The sequence below is a fragment of the Arvicanthis niloticus genome, chromosome X, assembly GCF_011762505.2.
Source record: "Arvicanthis niloticus isolate mArvNil1 chromosome X, mArvNil1.pat.X, whole genome shotgun sequence".
NCBI lineage: Eukaryota > Metazoa > Chordata > Mammalia > Rodentia > Muridae > Arvicanthis > Arvicanthis niloticus.
In genome coordinates, this window is record NC_047679.1 from 15,536,343 (window position 1) to 15,553,815 (window position 17,473).

The 17,473-nt window shown below is 39.9% G+C and overlaps 1 long non-coding RNA gene across 6 annotated transcripts in view; it reads right to left on the reverse strand.

The window, feature by feature from the left end:
- The window catches only part of LOC143435457 (uncharacterized), a 28,603-nt gene extending 12,880 nt beyond the window's left edge, over positions 1–15,723 (reverse strand). For 2 of the 6 annotated variants that reach the window (XR_013105777.1, XR_013105778.1), the window contains exons 1-2: positions 15,335–15,721; positions 534–689 (exon numbers count right to left, since the gene is read on the reverse strand). This is a non-coding gene — a long non-coding RNA (uncharacterized LOC143435457). Of the gene's footprint in view, positions 1–533; positions 690–15,334 lie in introns of all 6 variants that reach the window. The other 4 variants (XR_013105781.1, XR_013105779.1, XR_013105776.1 and 1 more) reach the window with 3 other exon arrangements.
- Between the last annotated feature and the right edge of the window lie 1,750 nt (positions 15,724–17,473).

Genomic DNA, 17,473 nt, shown 5'->3' on the forward strand with positions numbered 1-17,473 from the left:
TAAACCATTAGCTCATACCCTTGGGACTCTCAGAGTCTGAACCATCAACCAAAGAACAATTTCCCTGAGCCTTAAAATCGGAGGGTGGATAATAAAAAAAGTAAAAATAAAAATAAAATAAAGCCCTTCCTCAACATTAAGCCAAGGAACATCAGACATCTTTTCAGTAGGCCAACTTTTGACAATGCTTCAGCCAACCATTCAAACTTTGACACCTTTTTTGTAAACTGTGCGAGCCTCCATATTAAACCTAGAATCTCCACTCAGTGGGCCCGTATCAATAAACTCAGGCAGACCTTGTTTTATGTTCTTTCCACCGCTATCCCACATCCTTAAAATGTATTCCCACACTTACTCCCCAGACGTCTTAAATCAATTAGCAAACTCATGAAGTTCTTGAGTAGTGTAGGGCACCTCCTTGTCGCCTACACTTTCTCCCTCCCCACTAGCAGTCTGCTTTGCCTTATGTCTGTCTACTTATAAGTCTAGAGGCAAGTATTGGTGAGCCCTGAGGGACATCAGTATTGTCTTACCTGGTAACTGCTTCAGAGAAAGTCACTGCTGGTTTGGCAGACAGTGGAGGATTAATTTACTCAGACAGAGGTGCAAGAGCAATATTACACAGTGTGGAGGCATGAGTACATCTGCTGCTGTGGATGGAGACACTACTTCCTCAGGTGAGAAAAACCCTTCAGAATCGGACAATTCAAAGTTATCAGCGTCAATAGGATCCGACCACACATCCCCACCCCAAGTTACCATTCCCTATCCTTTACCAATAAGTGCCCTTAGTTTGACCACCAACACCCTCTGAGGCTAAGAACTTGAACTTTCACTGTAATTTAGCCAGTCTTATAATGTGGGATTTGGTTTTGGTTTTTCTGCTACTCTAGCTGTGTGGCTGCTGGAGAAAAGCTTCTCTTTCTGAGCATACTCGGAAACCTTTAGACTGTGTCTGTGCCTCTGGAGCCAGTCACTTCCAACACCAAGTTCATTCTTTTCCTTTGACACTGTATCCTGTGCTACTAGAAGTTGGCTAATTTTCTACCAAATCTCTCTCTATTTTTTTTTACTTTATCAGTTTATCCAGAAATGCTAGAAACAACCAGCCAGTATCATTATTTTCCTTATTTTTCCACAGAGTTGTCACAAGTTTTATATACAGAGCCATTAAATTCCTTTTTCTCCACAGCAAACCCTTCAAATATTTCTAACCATGATCTTTTAGTGTTCTCACTTCTACCAGGGAAGACTTCAGTAACTGTGGGTGTTGACAAATTGCCAAACCTTCTCCAGATACTTAACAAAGTCACCCTCATAATTCTGTTTCTCTAGTGGCACTCCTGGTACCACAATCTGAACTGGTCATGGTTCTCTAAAGGTCCAAGTAGACAAACAATTGTCTCCTGACTGAAAGGCCAAGGATCCCATAGTTGTTCAGGCCACAAGACTGGTTGTCTAAGCTGTTCCGATCCAGTACTGGAGTCCTAGAGAAGTCCTAGAGAGATGGTGGGATTCAGTCAACATTTGAATCCCAAAGAATTGGCTTCTAACATGAATGAAGGAATGAAGGGAAGAGTCACATGTAGGAACCAGAGGTTGGGGAGAACTGCTTTGAAACTATTGGCTTCACACAGCAAGCCCATTGCACATAAGAACTCCCAGGCTGTGCCTGCACACCAGCCCTACATTAGGTTAGGATAATCAATAGTCCATCAATAGTGGGGGAGGGGTTCATGAGCTCCCATCCTTAGCTGAGGAAGTATTAACAATTGATGCCTTCTAGGGGAGGGAATGTCAGTTTTATTCAGGGGTGCAGCCTTAGGTAGGTTGCCCATGGTCCAAGAATGCATAGCTCTACACTTATGCCCATACTGGCAGCACCAACTGGATTCATTTTTTTAAGAGTACCTAACAAGAGAACAGTACATACTTTATCCAGACACAAATGGGAAGCTCACTGCCTCCTGCCTCACCAAGAAACTGCTAAAGTTCCTGAGGGATCAAAAAAATAAATAAAGACAGTGAATGAAGACAAGAGTCAGGGCAGCTTTGAAGGCTGTGATGTATGTCAAGTTATTATACTGTGATGGTCCTGAAATCATTGTAAAAAGAGAACACACGCTAACATCAGGAATGGTGAAGGCCATGTTGAATGGGCTCTCTCTTCCTTGAGTCCTTCTCCTTCCTAACAAAAGTTCAGTGGTATGCTGTCTGAAAGTACAAAATACTCGTAGTGCCAAAGAAACTATTCACAAATGCTGACATTCATAATAACAATGAGAATTACTCCTTTGACTGACGCAATCCTCCCAATCCTTTTACCAAATGGCTCCCATTCCTTTGCATTTAACAGAACTTAAGAAAGGCCTTAATAGAATTATCAGCTGACACATCATAAAAATGATTTTTGAAAACAAAATATTGATTGAGTTTTGGAAAACATGTGAGCTGGTTTTCATGAAGCATGGTCAATATTGTGAAAATTACAGTACCACATATAAATTGAGATGGATAGGATGAGTGGGTTTTTTTTTTTAACTTATTTGCCACACTTAAATTATTGCTGGACTACATAATTCCTGACAGTGTGTTTTCTAATATTTGACTGGCTTTGCTGACACTAAAATAGAATAACAAACATCCCACTTGTATTAAGAAAGAAGCCAGGATCCCATAAAAAATAAAATTCAATGTTCAGCCCTTAACAGGATCTCCATATAAAACCGTCTCCTCCCAAGGCTCAAGGACCATTGAAAAAGAGAAGACAGAGGAAACAGCCCTTTCCAAACATGGCATGGCAACCATGCATATGAATGCACAACAGTTGAGACAGCATGCAGAAGCCCTGTGCATGTTCAAGCCAGAGAGAATCCCAGCAGGAAGAGGAGAGGAGGTAGACATAGAGTCCCACTCCTAGATGAGATGCTGTTGGCAACTGATAGGTGCTAGGAGAGGAAAAGTTGGTTTTCCTTAAGAGAATGGCCTCTGGTAGAATGAATGCAGTCCAGGGGAAGGTCAGACATACAAGAGTAAGTGGGCAGCACAAGTTAGACTTGGCAGATTAAAAAACAAATGAGGACAAAAAGGTGAGTGAGTAAAAACGGAACACTAAAGATGGTTAGCACAAATGCAAAATGAAGACAACAGACAACAGATTCTACCTGTCAAGTTTTTCATAATAAAAATGGGCAAGAAGGGACTTGACATAAACTGGAGATAGCATTGCACACCTGAAAAACCTTCACTTTGAGAGTTAAATGATTTCAACTATCTTTCCATACCAACAGGGAAACTGAAGATGCTATGATTCTGCAGATTGTATACTTTATCCTGCTAAACAGAGTCAGGGTTCTTTGGGTGGTATTTAAAGAAAAGGACAACATGCCTAATAAGAAGGTACTTATCTAAATGTTTTTGGATCATTAAGGAAAAAAAATAGAACAAATTTTAAAACCGCATATTATTTAGCCCAATAATTCTACTTATAGGAATTTGTCTCACAAATATATTCAAATATGTACAAAAGGCAAAGAAATTCACAGAAACAATTTGCAGCACAAATACTGTTTTTCAAAGCCAGATGTGGTAGCACACACCTATAATTCCAGTGTTTAGGATATAGTCAGGAGGATTGGGAGTTCAAGGTCATCCCCAGCTACATAATGAGGCCTTTGCCTCATCAAAACAAGGGTGATGCTGGCAATGGTGGTCCACACCTTTAATCCCAGCACTTGGGAGGCAGAGGCAGGTGGATTTCTGAGTTCCAGGCCAGCCTGGTCTACAGAGTGAATTCCAGGACAGCCAGAGCTATACAGAGAAACCCTGTCTCGAAAAACAAAAATAAAAAAACCAGCAACAACAACAAAAAAGGGTCGAGGACATGGCTCCTGGTGATATGCTGGACCAGCATGTGTTGCAATCTATTAGATCCCTAGCAGTGAAAGCAGTTTGGAACCCACTGTACTAGCTGGTTTTGTGTCATCTTGACACAAGCTATTGTGATCAGAGAGGAAGGAGCCATGGTCAAGGAAATGCTTTCATGAGATCCAACTATAAGGCATTTTATCAGTTAGTTATCAGTGTGGAGGGCCCAGTCCATTGTGGGTTGTGCCATCACTAGGCTGATGGTCTTGAGTGCTATAAGAAAACAGGCTGAGCAAGCCATGGGGAGCAAGTCAGTAAACAGCATCTTTCCATGTCCTCTGCATCAGCTCCTGCCTACAGGTTCCTGCCCTGTTTGAGTGCCTATCCTGACTTCCTTTGATGATGAACAGTGATGTGGAAGTGTAAGCTGAATAAACTCTTTCTTCCTAACTTGCTTTTGGTCATGGTGTTTTGTTGTAGCAATGGAAATCCTAGCTAAGACACCTACCTAAATGTCTGAAATTTGAAGACTGGTTAAATAAATTGTGATGCACAGACATGTGTCTTAATCATGGAAACTCATTTTGGGGAAAAAAATGTGTTATCGGGCAGTTTCATTATTGGGCAGTCATAGAATGTGATCATATAAACCAAAATAGTATAAGTTAATCATTTTCAGTACTGTTTCTCTCCTCCTCCTTCTCCTCCCCTCCTCTTTTTTCTCCTTCTTTATGTATATCAGTACTCTGTCTGCATATTTGTCTGCATGCCTGAAAGGGCATCAGATTCCATTATAGATGGTTGTGCGCCAGCCACCATGTAGTTGCTGGGACCCCTGAAAGAGAAGCCATTGGTGTTAACCACTGAGCCACCTCTCCAGTCCTTAATGTGGTCTCTTGATGCAATCAAGAGGCATGACAGGCATGGGATGCACAAGGCTGGCCATTTTCCAGAAAAACCCTGCTTTGCTTGAGAGTTTCCTTTCTAGTCTTAGTTTAATTTTGTAGTGTGAGGAATTGAACCCAGGGCCTCACAGATGCAAGTAGACACTCTCCTACTGAGCTGCATACTCAGTTCTGAATTCTGTATATAAGTAGAAGCATACTTACAGACACTAATTTAAGTATTATATGTTAAATACATAATCAAGTATTGTGGTCATTGGTGATGGTAGATTTTCAAGTATTGTGTGCTATACATTACTGTATGTGCTACAGTTTTCTATATCTGGAAGCACAGTAGGTTCCTTTACACTAACATCCAAGACAAATACATGAATAATATATTGCACTGGAATGTCTTGATGATTAGTATCACTAGATGATGGAAATTATTCAGCTACAAGCATGGTGGCACATGCCTGTAATCCTAAGCACATGGGAGGCTACAGAAGAAAATCATGAATTTGAAGTCAGCCTGGGCTACATAATGAGACCTTAGGCTAAGATGGGCTATAAGACTTCATCTCCAGAAGAAAGAAAGAGAGAGAGAGAGAGAGAGAGAGAGAGAGAGAGAGAGAGAGAGAGAGAGAGAAAGGGAAGGTAGGTAGGTAGGTTGGTTTTTCAGCCCCATTATAATCTTACCAGATGATCATCTCAGGCCACATAACTATGATTATCAATGGAATACTATAAAGCCAGCAGATAAGAATCAAGAGTTCTATATGCACTTAAGTGGAAGCGCTCTAAGATATAACTGTTAAACTAAAAGAGAAAAGTGGGGCTAGGGCAACAGCTCTGCAGAAAAAAAATGCCAGTCACCCAGAACCCACTTCTAAAGCAGCACGTGGTAATACATATCTGTAATCTGAGCACCCCTACAGGTAATATGGCAGCTAGAGACAGGGAAAATCACCCTGGTGGGCCAGTGAGCTTGGAGTATCCAATACAATAGAAACAAGAGGGACCCTGACTAAATGAGGTAAGAGAGAATGGACTTTGGAAAGTTGTCTTCTCACTTCCATACTTGTGCCATGGCATACACATGCCTGCACTTACACACACAAATAAGTCAGAAAGAAAGAAAGAAAGAAAGAAAGAAAGAAAGAAAGAAAGAAAGAGAAAGAAAAAATTTTTTTAAAGAACTGTATATCAGTCCATCTAGAACACTAGCATTTCTGTGACCACAGGGGCTATATAAACTTGAACATGCTTGTATCTGTGAAGGAAGATGTTATGGATCAGAATCAAGGGCGTTTTGGAAAGTGGAAGTGAGGCATAGGACTGAGCAAGGAGATATTGGTTAAAAGTCTGTGTGCATGGTGACTAGCCATGCACAATATTAGTCACTTTTCTGGTTGCTATGACAAAACACCTGACAAAAGTCAACTGAGAAACAAGAGGTTGACTTTAGCTCATAGTTTGAAGTCATACACCATCATGGCAGGCAAAGCGCAGGGCCCAGAGCAGGAGGCAGCTGCTCACATAGCATTCACAGTCAGGAAGCAGAGATCAATGAAGGCCAGTGCTCAACTCCCTTTCTCCCTTTTATTTAGTCTGGGATCCCAGCCCATGGGATGGTGAAGTCCACAGTTATGTTGGGTCTTCCCGCCTTGATTAACATAAAAGAAACTCCCTCGAGAATCACCTAAGAGACAAACCTCTGGACATGTCTCAAGAGAATTTCTAGATTGTTGTAGAGTTGAGGAATAGTTGTTAATTTGCCAGGTAGGTTTTGATCAGCAACCACTGTCCCCCAACTCTGAACAATGCAAAGCTGAGAGACTTTAGACATGTAGACACCAAGCAGAGTAGAGACACTATTAAGACTGTACAGTTTTTTCAGTTGGTAAGAATAAAGATGTCAAACAAATTAGCAGTGGTGGCATATGCATTTAATCCTAGCACTCAGGAGGCAGAGGCAATCAATATCTGAGTTTAAAGCCAGCCTGGTCTACAGAGTGAGTTCCAGGACAGCCAGGGCTATACAGAAAAATCCTATTTCAAAAAACAGACAAACAAAAGACTTCCAGATACAAAGATTTGAGTATTCTCTTACTGCAAAAGCTATCCTGCCTACATCACACTGCCTGGGAGTCCAAAAACAATATTGGGCAATTTCTTGTCACCCACATGGAACTTTGCTTCAACACAGCTTCCTACAGAAATGGCAAGGCAAAATGAAGGCAGAAGAAACAGAGTAAAATTCAGAAGGCAGCAAATGAAAATTTCCAGATTTTTAATAAGTATCTTCAGAGAAGAAAAACACTGTGCCTCTAAAACTAGATTCATTAACAGTCTTAAATAAATAAGCAAGCCAGAAAAGAACTGAAGTACCATTATCAAAACAGAAGGAACTACTTCAGAAAAAAAGAGTAAAAGTATTTTAAAAGAATTATTTCCTTATATTGTTTATGTATGCAGGTGTTTGCCTTCATGTATGCTTCTGTATCACATGAATGCCTAGTGCCCATAGAAGAAAGGAGAGGGTATCTAATCCCCTGATGGTTAGTCATGAGTCCTTAGGTGGGTGCTGGAACTGACCATGTCCTCTGCAAGCACCCATAACCTCTGAGCCATCACTCCAAGCCCCTAAAATAAAACCCTTAAATGGAAAATAATAAATAAAATGTAAGGAAATAAAATTGTATACCCAGACAGTATATCAGTAACTAATAAACTTCCAGAAAAAGAGAACCAAGAAACTGGAGGCAAGAAAAAAATATAAATACGTGTGTGTGTGTGTGTGTGTGTGTGTGTGTAGTAGACCTGAAGGAGATAGTTCTCAAGATTGGTACATCGTATCTAAAGTTAATGGTTTTGATTCAAGACATGGTGGCATGTGCCTATAATCCCAGGTACCTGAGAGGCTGAAACAAGAGATTTACAGGCTTAAAGCTAGCTGGGACAGTATAATAAAACTCATTTCAATTAAATAGTTTAGGATTCAAAGAGTATTACAAGAAATTGAAATGAGAAAAATATTTGTAGTTTTTCCCCAGAGGACCTGGGTTCAATTCCCAGCATTTACATCAACTACATGGCAGGTCCCAACTGTCTGTAACTCCTGTTCCAGGGGATTCAACACCCTCACACAGAAATACATACAGTCAAATCTTCAACATACATAAAATAAAAATAAATTATATATATATATATATATATATGTATATATATATATATTTTATATATAAGCACTAATGAATATGCAGGGGGATATGTAAAAAACCACAGGCATGTGAAAATCTTCTCAGTATCATAAAACACAAGGGGAAAAAATAGAAATAACCAAGAGGTAGGAATTCCCATTCACTAGGATGGCTATAATATACCGTGTGGACACTGAGTAGCTCTGCTGAGGAGGCACAGAAATTGCGCCTGTAAAACAGTGCAGCCAATTTATTGGTAGCTACCTTAAAAAAATTAGATGGTTGCATGACCAAGAAATCCCAATCTTAGAAGAGAAAGCAAGCAATAAAGAAAATACTTATACATAAATATTTATAATAGCAGAAATGTAGACTGGTGTCCATAAATTGACAAATGGGTACACAAAATATGACATAATCATACAATGAAATATTATTGCCATTAAAGAGAATGAAGTACTGAAAATAGGGGGCAGGTTTTCATCTGACTTTTTTGACCAGGCATTCACAATTAGATTTAATTATTGCAGCTTTTTAAATTTATGCCCATGGCATTTGGGGGCTTCTCCATCTCTGTCCCTTGAATAAACTCTGGAGAAGGCCCTCAAATGCCATGGGCGTAAATTAAAAGGTGACATATTAGTGTCAATGCAATTTTTCATGCCCCTTCTTCATGGCTGCATTGATTTACACTCATACACGAGTGTAAGGACTCCCATTTTCATGCCAGCATTTGTATGAGGATAGGGTATTTATCACAGCCATTCTGTGGTTACAAGGAACATGCATTGTGTGCTTGATTTGTGTTTCCATAGTAACTAATAATATTGAGCAATTTTCATACATTTGTCAGTTTGTCATTCATATCTCTTCATTTGAGAAGTCACTATTGAGATTATTTGCTAATCTTTAAATTGCTTGGGGTTTTGTTCAGTTTGGGGGGGATAGAAACCCTGGCAGATAAATACCTGGCAGATATCCCCTTCTATTCTACAAACTATCTGCTCACTCTCCTGTTCCATTGCTGTGCTTGACGAAATCTCATTCAGTAATTTCTGCTTTTGCTCCCTACACTGTTCAAGTACTATCTAAAAAGACATTGTCTGTGTTTATATCTTGAAGTATTTTGTTTATGATTTCTAATAACAGTTTCAGAATTTCAGGCCTTATATTAAAGCCTAAAATGCCTCTTGAGTTAGTTTTAGTAGAGAATTATGGGAGTCAGTATGCCTGTTTTCTGCATGTCACTTTTCATTTTTCCCTATCTCAGTTTTGAAACAGGATGTCCTTTCTACAATGTCTCTTTTTACCAAAGTTTGTCAAAACTCACCTGGTTGTAAACTGCTTTGTTTGTTTGTTTGTTTGTTTGTGTGTGTGTTTGTGTGTTCTCTATTCTGTTACTTTGCTCTGTTTCATGCATTATGTTATTTTGGTACTAAAACTTGAAATAAGGTATTTTGACACCTACAGTTTTGAATCTCTCTCTTTCTCTGTGTATATGTGTTGCTCTTTTCACACAAACTTCGTTTGTTTGTTTGTTTGTTTGTTTGTTTGTTTGTTGTGACTAGGTTTCTCTGTGTAGCTCTGGCTGTCCTGGAACCCACTCTGTAGATAAGGCTGGCCTCGAACTCACCAAGAACTGCCTGCCTCTGCCTCCCAAGTGCTGAGATCAAAGGTATGCACCACCAACTCACAGCAATTTCTTTACACCTATATACATAAATTCTAAAAAAGCAAAATGGTGTGGTACTAACATTGAAACCAGGCATGCAGACCAATTGAACAGTATAGACTACCCAGAAGCAAACCCATACATTTCTAGCCAACTGATTGTTATAAATGTATCAATAACTTTCCATCAGAAAAGTATAGTTTTAAATAGGATAACTGAATATTCAAAGAGAAAGGAATGAAATTAGACATTGTCTCTCATCATGCATAAAAATCAACTGAGAGTGGAAGTTCTAAAACCTTAAAACAACCATGAGAAAACACAGAGGAAATGCTATATGCTATTGATCTGGTCAAGGATGTTTTTGAAAGAAAACCTCAAAAGCACAAATGGATAAACTTCAGGACTCAAACTTTCCGGGATAATAATAAAGGACCTTAATCAATACAGTAAAGACACAGGCAACAGAATAGGGGGAAATATCTCCAAATCCCACAAATAGCAAATGAGTAATATAAGAATAGATATAAGAAACTCCAATGACTCAACAGCAAAAAACCAATAAGCTAATTTCAGAATAGGTTAAAAGCATGAGCAAACACTTCAGAAAAGAAGACATACAAATGGCCAAACATCCAAGAAAATGCTCAATGTTAACCATCAGAGAAATGCAAATCAAAACCAGAGTACAAAATGATCTCAGCTCAGCTAAAATGGCTATTATCAGGAGGGCAAAAAAATATATAGTTTCTTGGTTAGGAAGTGGGACTTGATGTCCACTTCTCAGTTTTGGAAGTGTGTCTGGTTTAAACCTGCACAGGTCTTGTACATGTATGCTGTCACAGTCTCTGTGGATTCCTAGATGTATCAGTCTTGTGTCTATAAAACTGTTTCCTTGAAGACACAGCTGACACTTCTGATCCTTCCTATTCCATTCCATGAGGTTTGTGTGCTTTTGTTTGGGGTTTTGTTCTGTTTTATTTTGTTTGTCTTATTGGGTTTTTGTTAGTTTGTTTTGATTTTCATGTTTTTTGTAGTTGTTGTTGCTGTTTAGGGAGGGTTTTTTTTTGATAGAGAGAGAAAAAAACATGATGAAGTTGGCTGGGTAGGGAGATGGGGAAGGCCTGAGAGGAATGGGGAAGGGAAAATATGAACAAAATATATATTGTATAAAAAATCATAATAATAAAAAGATAAAAAAATAACAATTCCTCAAAAGGATGTGGAGAAAAAGAATGTTTGCACACTTTGGGTGTGAACAGAAATTAGCATAGTCATGTGAAAGTGAATATGGCAATTCATGAAAAAAAAAAATAAAAACACAATTGCTGTATAAGCCAACAGTCCTACCAGCCATGGGTTTTTATTGTCATGCTGTTTACAATAGCCAAAATATAAAATCAGTCTAGATGTTCATAAACAGATGAATGGATAAAGAAAATATGTTGTACATACATAATGAATTACCAGTTGGCAATAAAAAGAATGGAAGCCTATCATTTGCAATTATATGAATAGGAAAAAGACATGAAGCTAAGTGAAATAAAAAAGGCCCTGGGGGCTGGGAACTCACAGCAGTCCTAGCTGAATAATTGAAAAGTTGCTTTTATAAAATAGTGGTTAACAGAGGTTGAAGTAGGTGAGAAATGACCAAAATAGAGAAAATTTGTCAATGGGTACAATGCTACTGCTAGAAAGAATACGGTTTAGAGCCGGGTGTGATGGCACATGCCTTTAATCCCAGCACTCTGGCAGAGGCAGAGGCAGAGAGGCAGAGAGGCAGAGAGGCAGAGAGGCAGAGAGGCAGAGAGAGGCAGAGAGAGGCAGAGAGAGGCAGAGAGAGGCAGAGAGAGGCAGAGAGGCAGAGAGAGAGGCAGAGAGGGGCAGAGAGGGGCAGAGAGGGGCAGAGAGGGGCAGAGAGGGGCAGAGAGGGGCAGAGAGGGGCAGAGAGGGGCAGAGAGAGAGGCAGAGAGAGGCAGAGAGAGGCAGAGAGAGGCAGAGAGAGGCAGAGGCAAGCAGCTCTCTATGAATTCGAGGTCAGCCTGGTCTACAAAATGAGTTTCCGAACAACCAAGGTGATACAGAAAAAAAAAAAAAAACATGTCTAAAGAAAACAAATTTGCATGCTTGTAAAATCTTCAAATTACAAATATAAGAACACAGAATCGGGGATCCAAGTATCGACAAAACAAACAGAAAGAAGTTAACAAACAAAAAACTCTTCTGCTCTGTTCCATGGAAAACATTGTCTAGAGAATGAGAGAAAGGGCCCAAGATGAAACACGTACTTGCAAAAGGTATTCATTTGATAAATAACAGCTATTCAAAATAAGCAAAAAATATGCCAGCATGCAATTATAAGAATATATTTTTTTCTCTTGGACCACATGAATACACTTGCAAGTGCTCTACACCAGCCAAATTCCCCAGTCGTAATGACTGAGCTGTTTTGAACTGACAAAATGATGGGCTGGCAAAATGGTTCACTCGGTACCTGCCTTCAAGCCTCATACAACCTGTGTTTGATCTCCAAAATCCACACAGTGGAAGGACAGAACTGACAAATTGTCTTCTGACCTCTACATGCACGACCGCTTGCATCCACCTACACACACACATACACACACACATGAACACATACACACACACACACATACACACATATGCACACATGCACACACACATACACACATACACAGATAGATAATAAATGTAAAATAATGGAGCTTGCGACATGGCTTGGTGGTTAAGAGTGGTTACTGCATAACCTCGGTGGCTGGAGGGCTGGAGTTTGGATTCCAGCACTCACATAACACCTGGATGTCCCAAGCATATCTATAACCCCAGCTTCTAGCGAGGCAAAGACAGGAGGACTGTTAGTGCTTTGCTGGTTTCCACACAGGTTCAAAGAGAAATCATGCTTGAAAGGAATAGATCAAGTATAGTGATCAGTGACCAGTGACTTCTTCCCACTTATGAACACAGTTATGAGAACCTGCACATGTATGCACGCCCTCCATAATCTGATAAGTAGATAGATAGATAGATAGATAGATAGATAGATAGATAGATAAAATTGTAATTGGCAGAATGCCTGGAAAACACCTCATCAAAGATATTCAGGTAGCAACTTTCTGTTCTCTTCAGTACATGCTATCCATCTTCCTTTCATCCTTTTGCAGACCTCCCAGCTTCTGACTGTTCTAAATTCCTACCATTACTCTGCATTCAGATTCACTAGCACATACACAAGACAAAGCACAGTCCTTGTTTGTCGGGCATATTCTGCTCATTAGAGCAGTGAAAGTTCCAAAAATAATGAAACACCACTACACACTCTAAGAATGGTCCAAATCCAAAGTTTTGGAAGCACCAAGTGGTGCTGAGGAGACAGAATAACAAAACTCTCATACACTGCTGGAGGGGAGAGAAAAAAAAAAGCTTGGAGCCTTCAGAAGACACTTCAGCTATTTCTTACAAAGCTAAGCATCATGGTTACCTTATGACCCCAAAATCACACCCCTGCTGCTTACTCAAATGAATCAAAACTTATGTTTATATAAAACTCTGCACACAAACACTTAGAGAGGCTTTATTCATAATTGTTAAACCTTGAAAGAAATCAAGAGCCCCTTTAATGAGTAAACAAATTTTAGCACAAGAACTGAGCTCTTGAAACATCAAAGAGCCTTGGATAAAGCACATATTCCAAAACAAGTACCTAATTCTTAAAGAATGTTATTTCTAGCCAAATACCAGTATCAGGATAAATAATGAAATGTGAGAATTTTTAATAAAGTCAGGGAAGGGGTAAATCCTCATCGTCACCACGACGACTATTCTGGAAACAGTGCATAATACCACAGACAAAAGAATGAAAGGAGGCATTCACTTTGAACTAGACAACAATCTTATTTGTTGAAGGCATGGGCATAGACTGTGGAAGCATGGTGGAATGTGTAGAAAGCATATCCAAAGCAATAACAACAGCCTTGAATGGTGTACTAATAATCACCATTCCATAATGAGGACAGATAATACTGAGGGAAGTTTCTATACAGCAACAAGCAAAAATAGTCAGAAAGATTTCAGAAATATTCAGAAATACTCAGAAAATGGATCTAGGAAACTTGAAAATGCTGTTGAGAAACAGAAAGCACAGGAATAATTCGAAACCCAGACTTTCCTCTGGGCTAGGGAAACTCAACACTATCACAGCCAGATGACAGTCTTCTCCAAATTCACTGACAAATTCAATATTAAAAGCTCAGTGGGTATTTTGGAATAATCAGATTCACCTGGAAGAATATGCAGAAATATACCAAAAATGTTCTGGAAAGGAATCAAAAAGAAGTACTGCCCTCCCAAATATGAAAATGTATTATAAAGTTATGATGTTTAAAACAGGACGGCACTTGTGCAGGTGTAGACACCCAGATTGACAGAGTAGAAGACAAAGGACAGAAATGAACAGATAAGAACCCAATTCTATGGGCCCAGGGAATCACTCAATAGCTGTTGGACTGAAACAGCAGACCTGGCATTTGAAGGGCAAAGAAACTATAGCTCGTTCCAAATCCTACCCCAAAATAAGTTCCACACAGATCACGGGTTTAAAACTGTAAAAGTGGAACCATGAAAGTCCTAGCAGAAAGATTGGGTAAGTCACTTTTAATATTAATATTTGGGACTAAGAACATCTTCATAAGGCATAAAATGAAAGCCAGACTCCATAAAGGAAAGGGTCAACAAACATGACCAATATAACTTTAAATAGAGTTGAGCATCACATCTATGACAAGGAAAGTCAAAATACAGCAAATGGGTATGGGAAGCATTTGGGGAAATATGTATTTGACAAGAATATTTATTTATTCAATATCACTTCTTACAATAATAAGAGGAAATAATACCCACAAAGAAAAACTGGTTACATAATTTCTGGTATATACACATACTGTCATACAATAGTGTTATCATTTTAATGAGGTTCTGCTACACAAAGATGTTATTGATAAACTGTTATACTTTATAAAAACAAGTTGCAGAACGTCCAGTGGTTTTTTTAAAAAGTGATCATATTTATCTTTATAGGGAGATATATTCACATTTGTAGAGTCATACAAAATGCCTCAGAAAATAAAGAAGTAATTCATGGTGCCTCTGAAGAGACATTGAGAGAACAGAGTTGATGAAGAACTTTCTTTTTAGTTTGTACATTCATTCATTCATCAAATAGCAGTTTAAGTTGTTCTGTGGAGCATCTTTCAAGTCCCAAGGATACAGGTAGGGCTTCAGTTGCTATTTTTGAAGGGACGCTAGACAATAAGAAAATTATACAAATGAGCAAGATTTCAGACAGTGAGGTTGTGAGGTTGACCAAAGGCCTCTCTGAGGAGGTGACAAGCCGAGACTTAAATGACATGAAGGGGCCAACCACCAGAAAATCAAGAGAAAAAGCAGTCTAACTAGAAACTGAACGGGAGAGTTGGAGTAGCTGATTGACAGTTGGATCAGGTAAGATCAGATGAGATTAAGCCTGTATCCTCTTTTACTTTTTTATAAATAAAATACTGGTAGCAATTTTGAATAAGAAATTAAGAAATCAATTCAGAGAGACGAAGGTAGACTGGGTACCTCCCTTAGTCAAGCTAATCTCATTAAGCCTCAGTTTCTCCACTTCATAAAATGAGGAAAAGAACACTCACCTCTGAGGGGATGAAGCACAAATTAAATGGAATCTATGGAAAGGGTTGCTTGGATTGGGCCTCTTTTGGATGCAAGAAACAGAAACCAAATGAAGCAAGATCAGGAAGCAGAAATCCAAGAGTAGGAATTCAAATAGAGCTCATTGTACCTGGAGCTGGAGGAAATGTCTAGCTGTAGCATGAACCTCTCTGCTCTAGAGGCCTGTCGTTCATATGGCTCATCCATGTTACATGCCTGCTCCTCTCTGCCCCATGCTCCTTGCTTTGCCAACTACATTTAGCTGTTCAACAGGCACTTGACCTAGTCCATAGCACTCCCAACCCAACCAACATCTTGGTGTGCTAGACCTCTCAGCTTAGCTTCCCACAACTAACTGGCAACATCCCTGTGCATCTCTTATTTCACATTCCCAAGGAGAGCAGATCGGATTGGTCCACGTCATCTACTAAAGCTGGGCCATTCACTCACAGGTAGTGGGGCTGGCCTGGGGTTGGGTGCTGTGCCCTAAAGTGAAAGATGGACTGCACAGTTACTCCTTGCTTGGCTGTTTAGCAAGAGCTGTCTGTAAGTAGAACTCCTGGACTCCACACACAAAGAGATGTAAGGATGGAAAGCAAGAAGTGGCATCTCTGATGTATGTAGGTAACAGAGTAACTGTGGTACATGTGGCACAACAAATGGTTATAATTATTAACAGTAAAATTATGCCACCTCTTACAGGAAGCCTTCCTGGAACTCTGTCAAGCTCCCTAAGCTTTTCCTCTCGAGTCAGAGGCCCAACAACAGGAATCATCCAATGCTTTCAAAGTGGAAAGTACTGTGCTGGGACCTGAGAAGGAAACACACACACACACACACACACACACACACACACACACACACACACAAAGCAGGCCTTTATTCCAGCCTGAAGGAGCAGCTCCTGGGGCATACTGCAAGGTAACAGGCAACATACGCCACAGAGATCCAGACAGGGGGCCCTGGGAGTTCAGAGAAGGGCAGGCTGTTGTTTATCCATATGTACGCCTGTCTCCTAGCTACCTCCCCTTAGATGTCCCAAAGGCACTTAGAACTAAACATATTTAAAACTGATCTCATCTGCTCCCTCCCAAACCTGTTCCTCATCTCAGATTCCCTCTCAGCGAGGCAAATTCATCCAAGCCACTTGCTCAAGCCTGAAACATGAGCTGCAGTGGCTCATGTCAGCTGTCGCAGTTGCTAAAGTTGTCCCTGAACCTTTGGTGTGTGTTTGCCTTGCCCCAAAGGTCAAGACTAATAATAAAGTTGGGCTGAGCAGCAGGGCAGGAAAATTAAACCCAGCCTGGAGACAGACAAGCCCCAGCGTCACCAGAGTCAGTTTCTGATTTGACCTCTGATGTCAACCAGTATAATCCCTTTTGGGAAAGTGGGTTGACAAAAGCCTAAAAAAAAATGTTCATGGTATTTTTCCCAGAGATTCTGCTTCAGAATCAATGACCATTTATCTGTCTCCCCTCCTGAGAAACAAACATTCTAAACACAAAATTATCCCTTGTGGGGCCCTTTTTTTCTCTGATGAACTACTGGGAAGCGGTCTTAGCATCCAACAAAAGTAAAAGGGTTAAGCACAGTTGTCTACAACTATTACCTAGGGATGAAAGCTGTGGAGATTCTATAGCAACAAGGAAAATTATTATGCTGTAACTAAGGATACAGGGTTATGTGTATACTCTGATTGCAACAATGTAAAAATTGTGGGGGGCAAAGGATTGGCTAGGGGAGGCATTTAAATTTTCTTCTTTGTGAAGTTAAAAAATAAAGATCCAAACATTGTCATTTATGAATTATCCTCCAGCTGTTGACTTATTTAGCCAGTCTCATCTTTCAGTCAAGGGTCTTAATCATATGTCTGTTTTCTATCAAGTTCTTCACTGAGTTCTACTCTGACAAAGGCAAGTCACCCAGTATCCATTTTCTCTCTTATGTAGAAGCAAGAAAGGTAGGATAAAAAACAAACGCTTTCAAAACATATGGTGCAGACTGCGTGGAGCCCATTTGGAGTCTTTTGCAGGCATGGTCACCCCCTGGTGGCCACTCGCCTAGTTGCCTTTGGGTAGCTCTATGGCCGCTGGACAGCGGGCTCACCTCTCCCTGGCCCA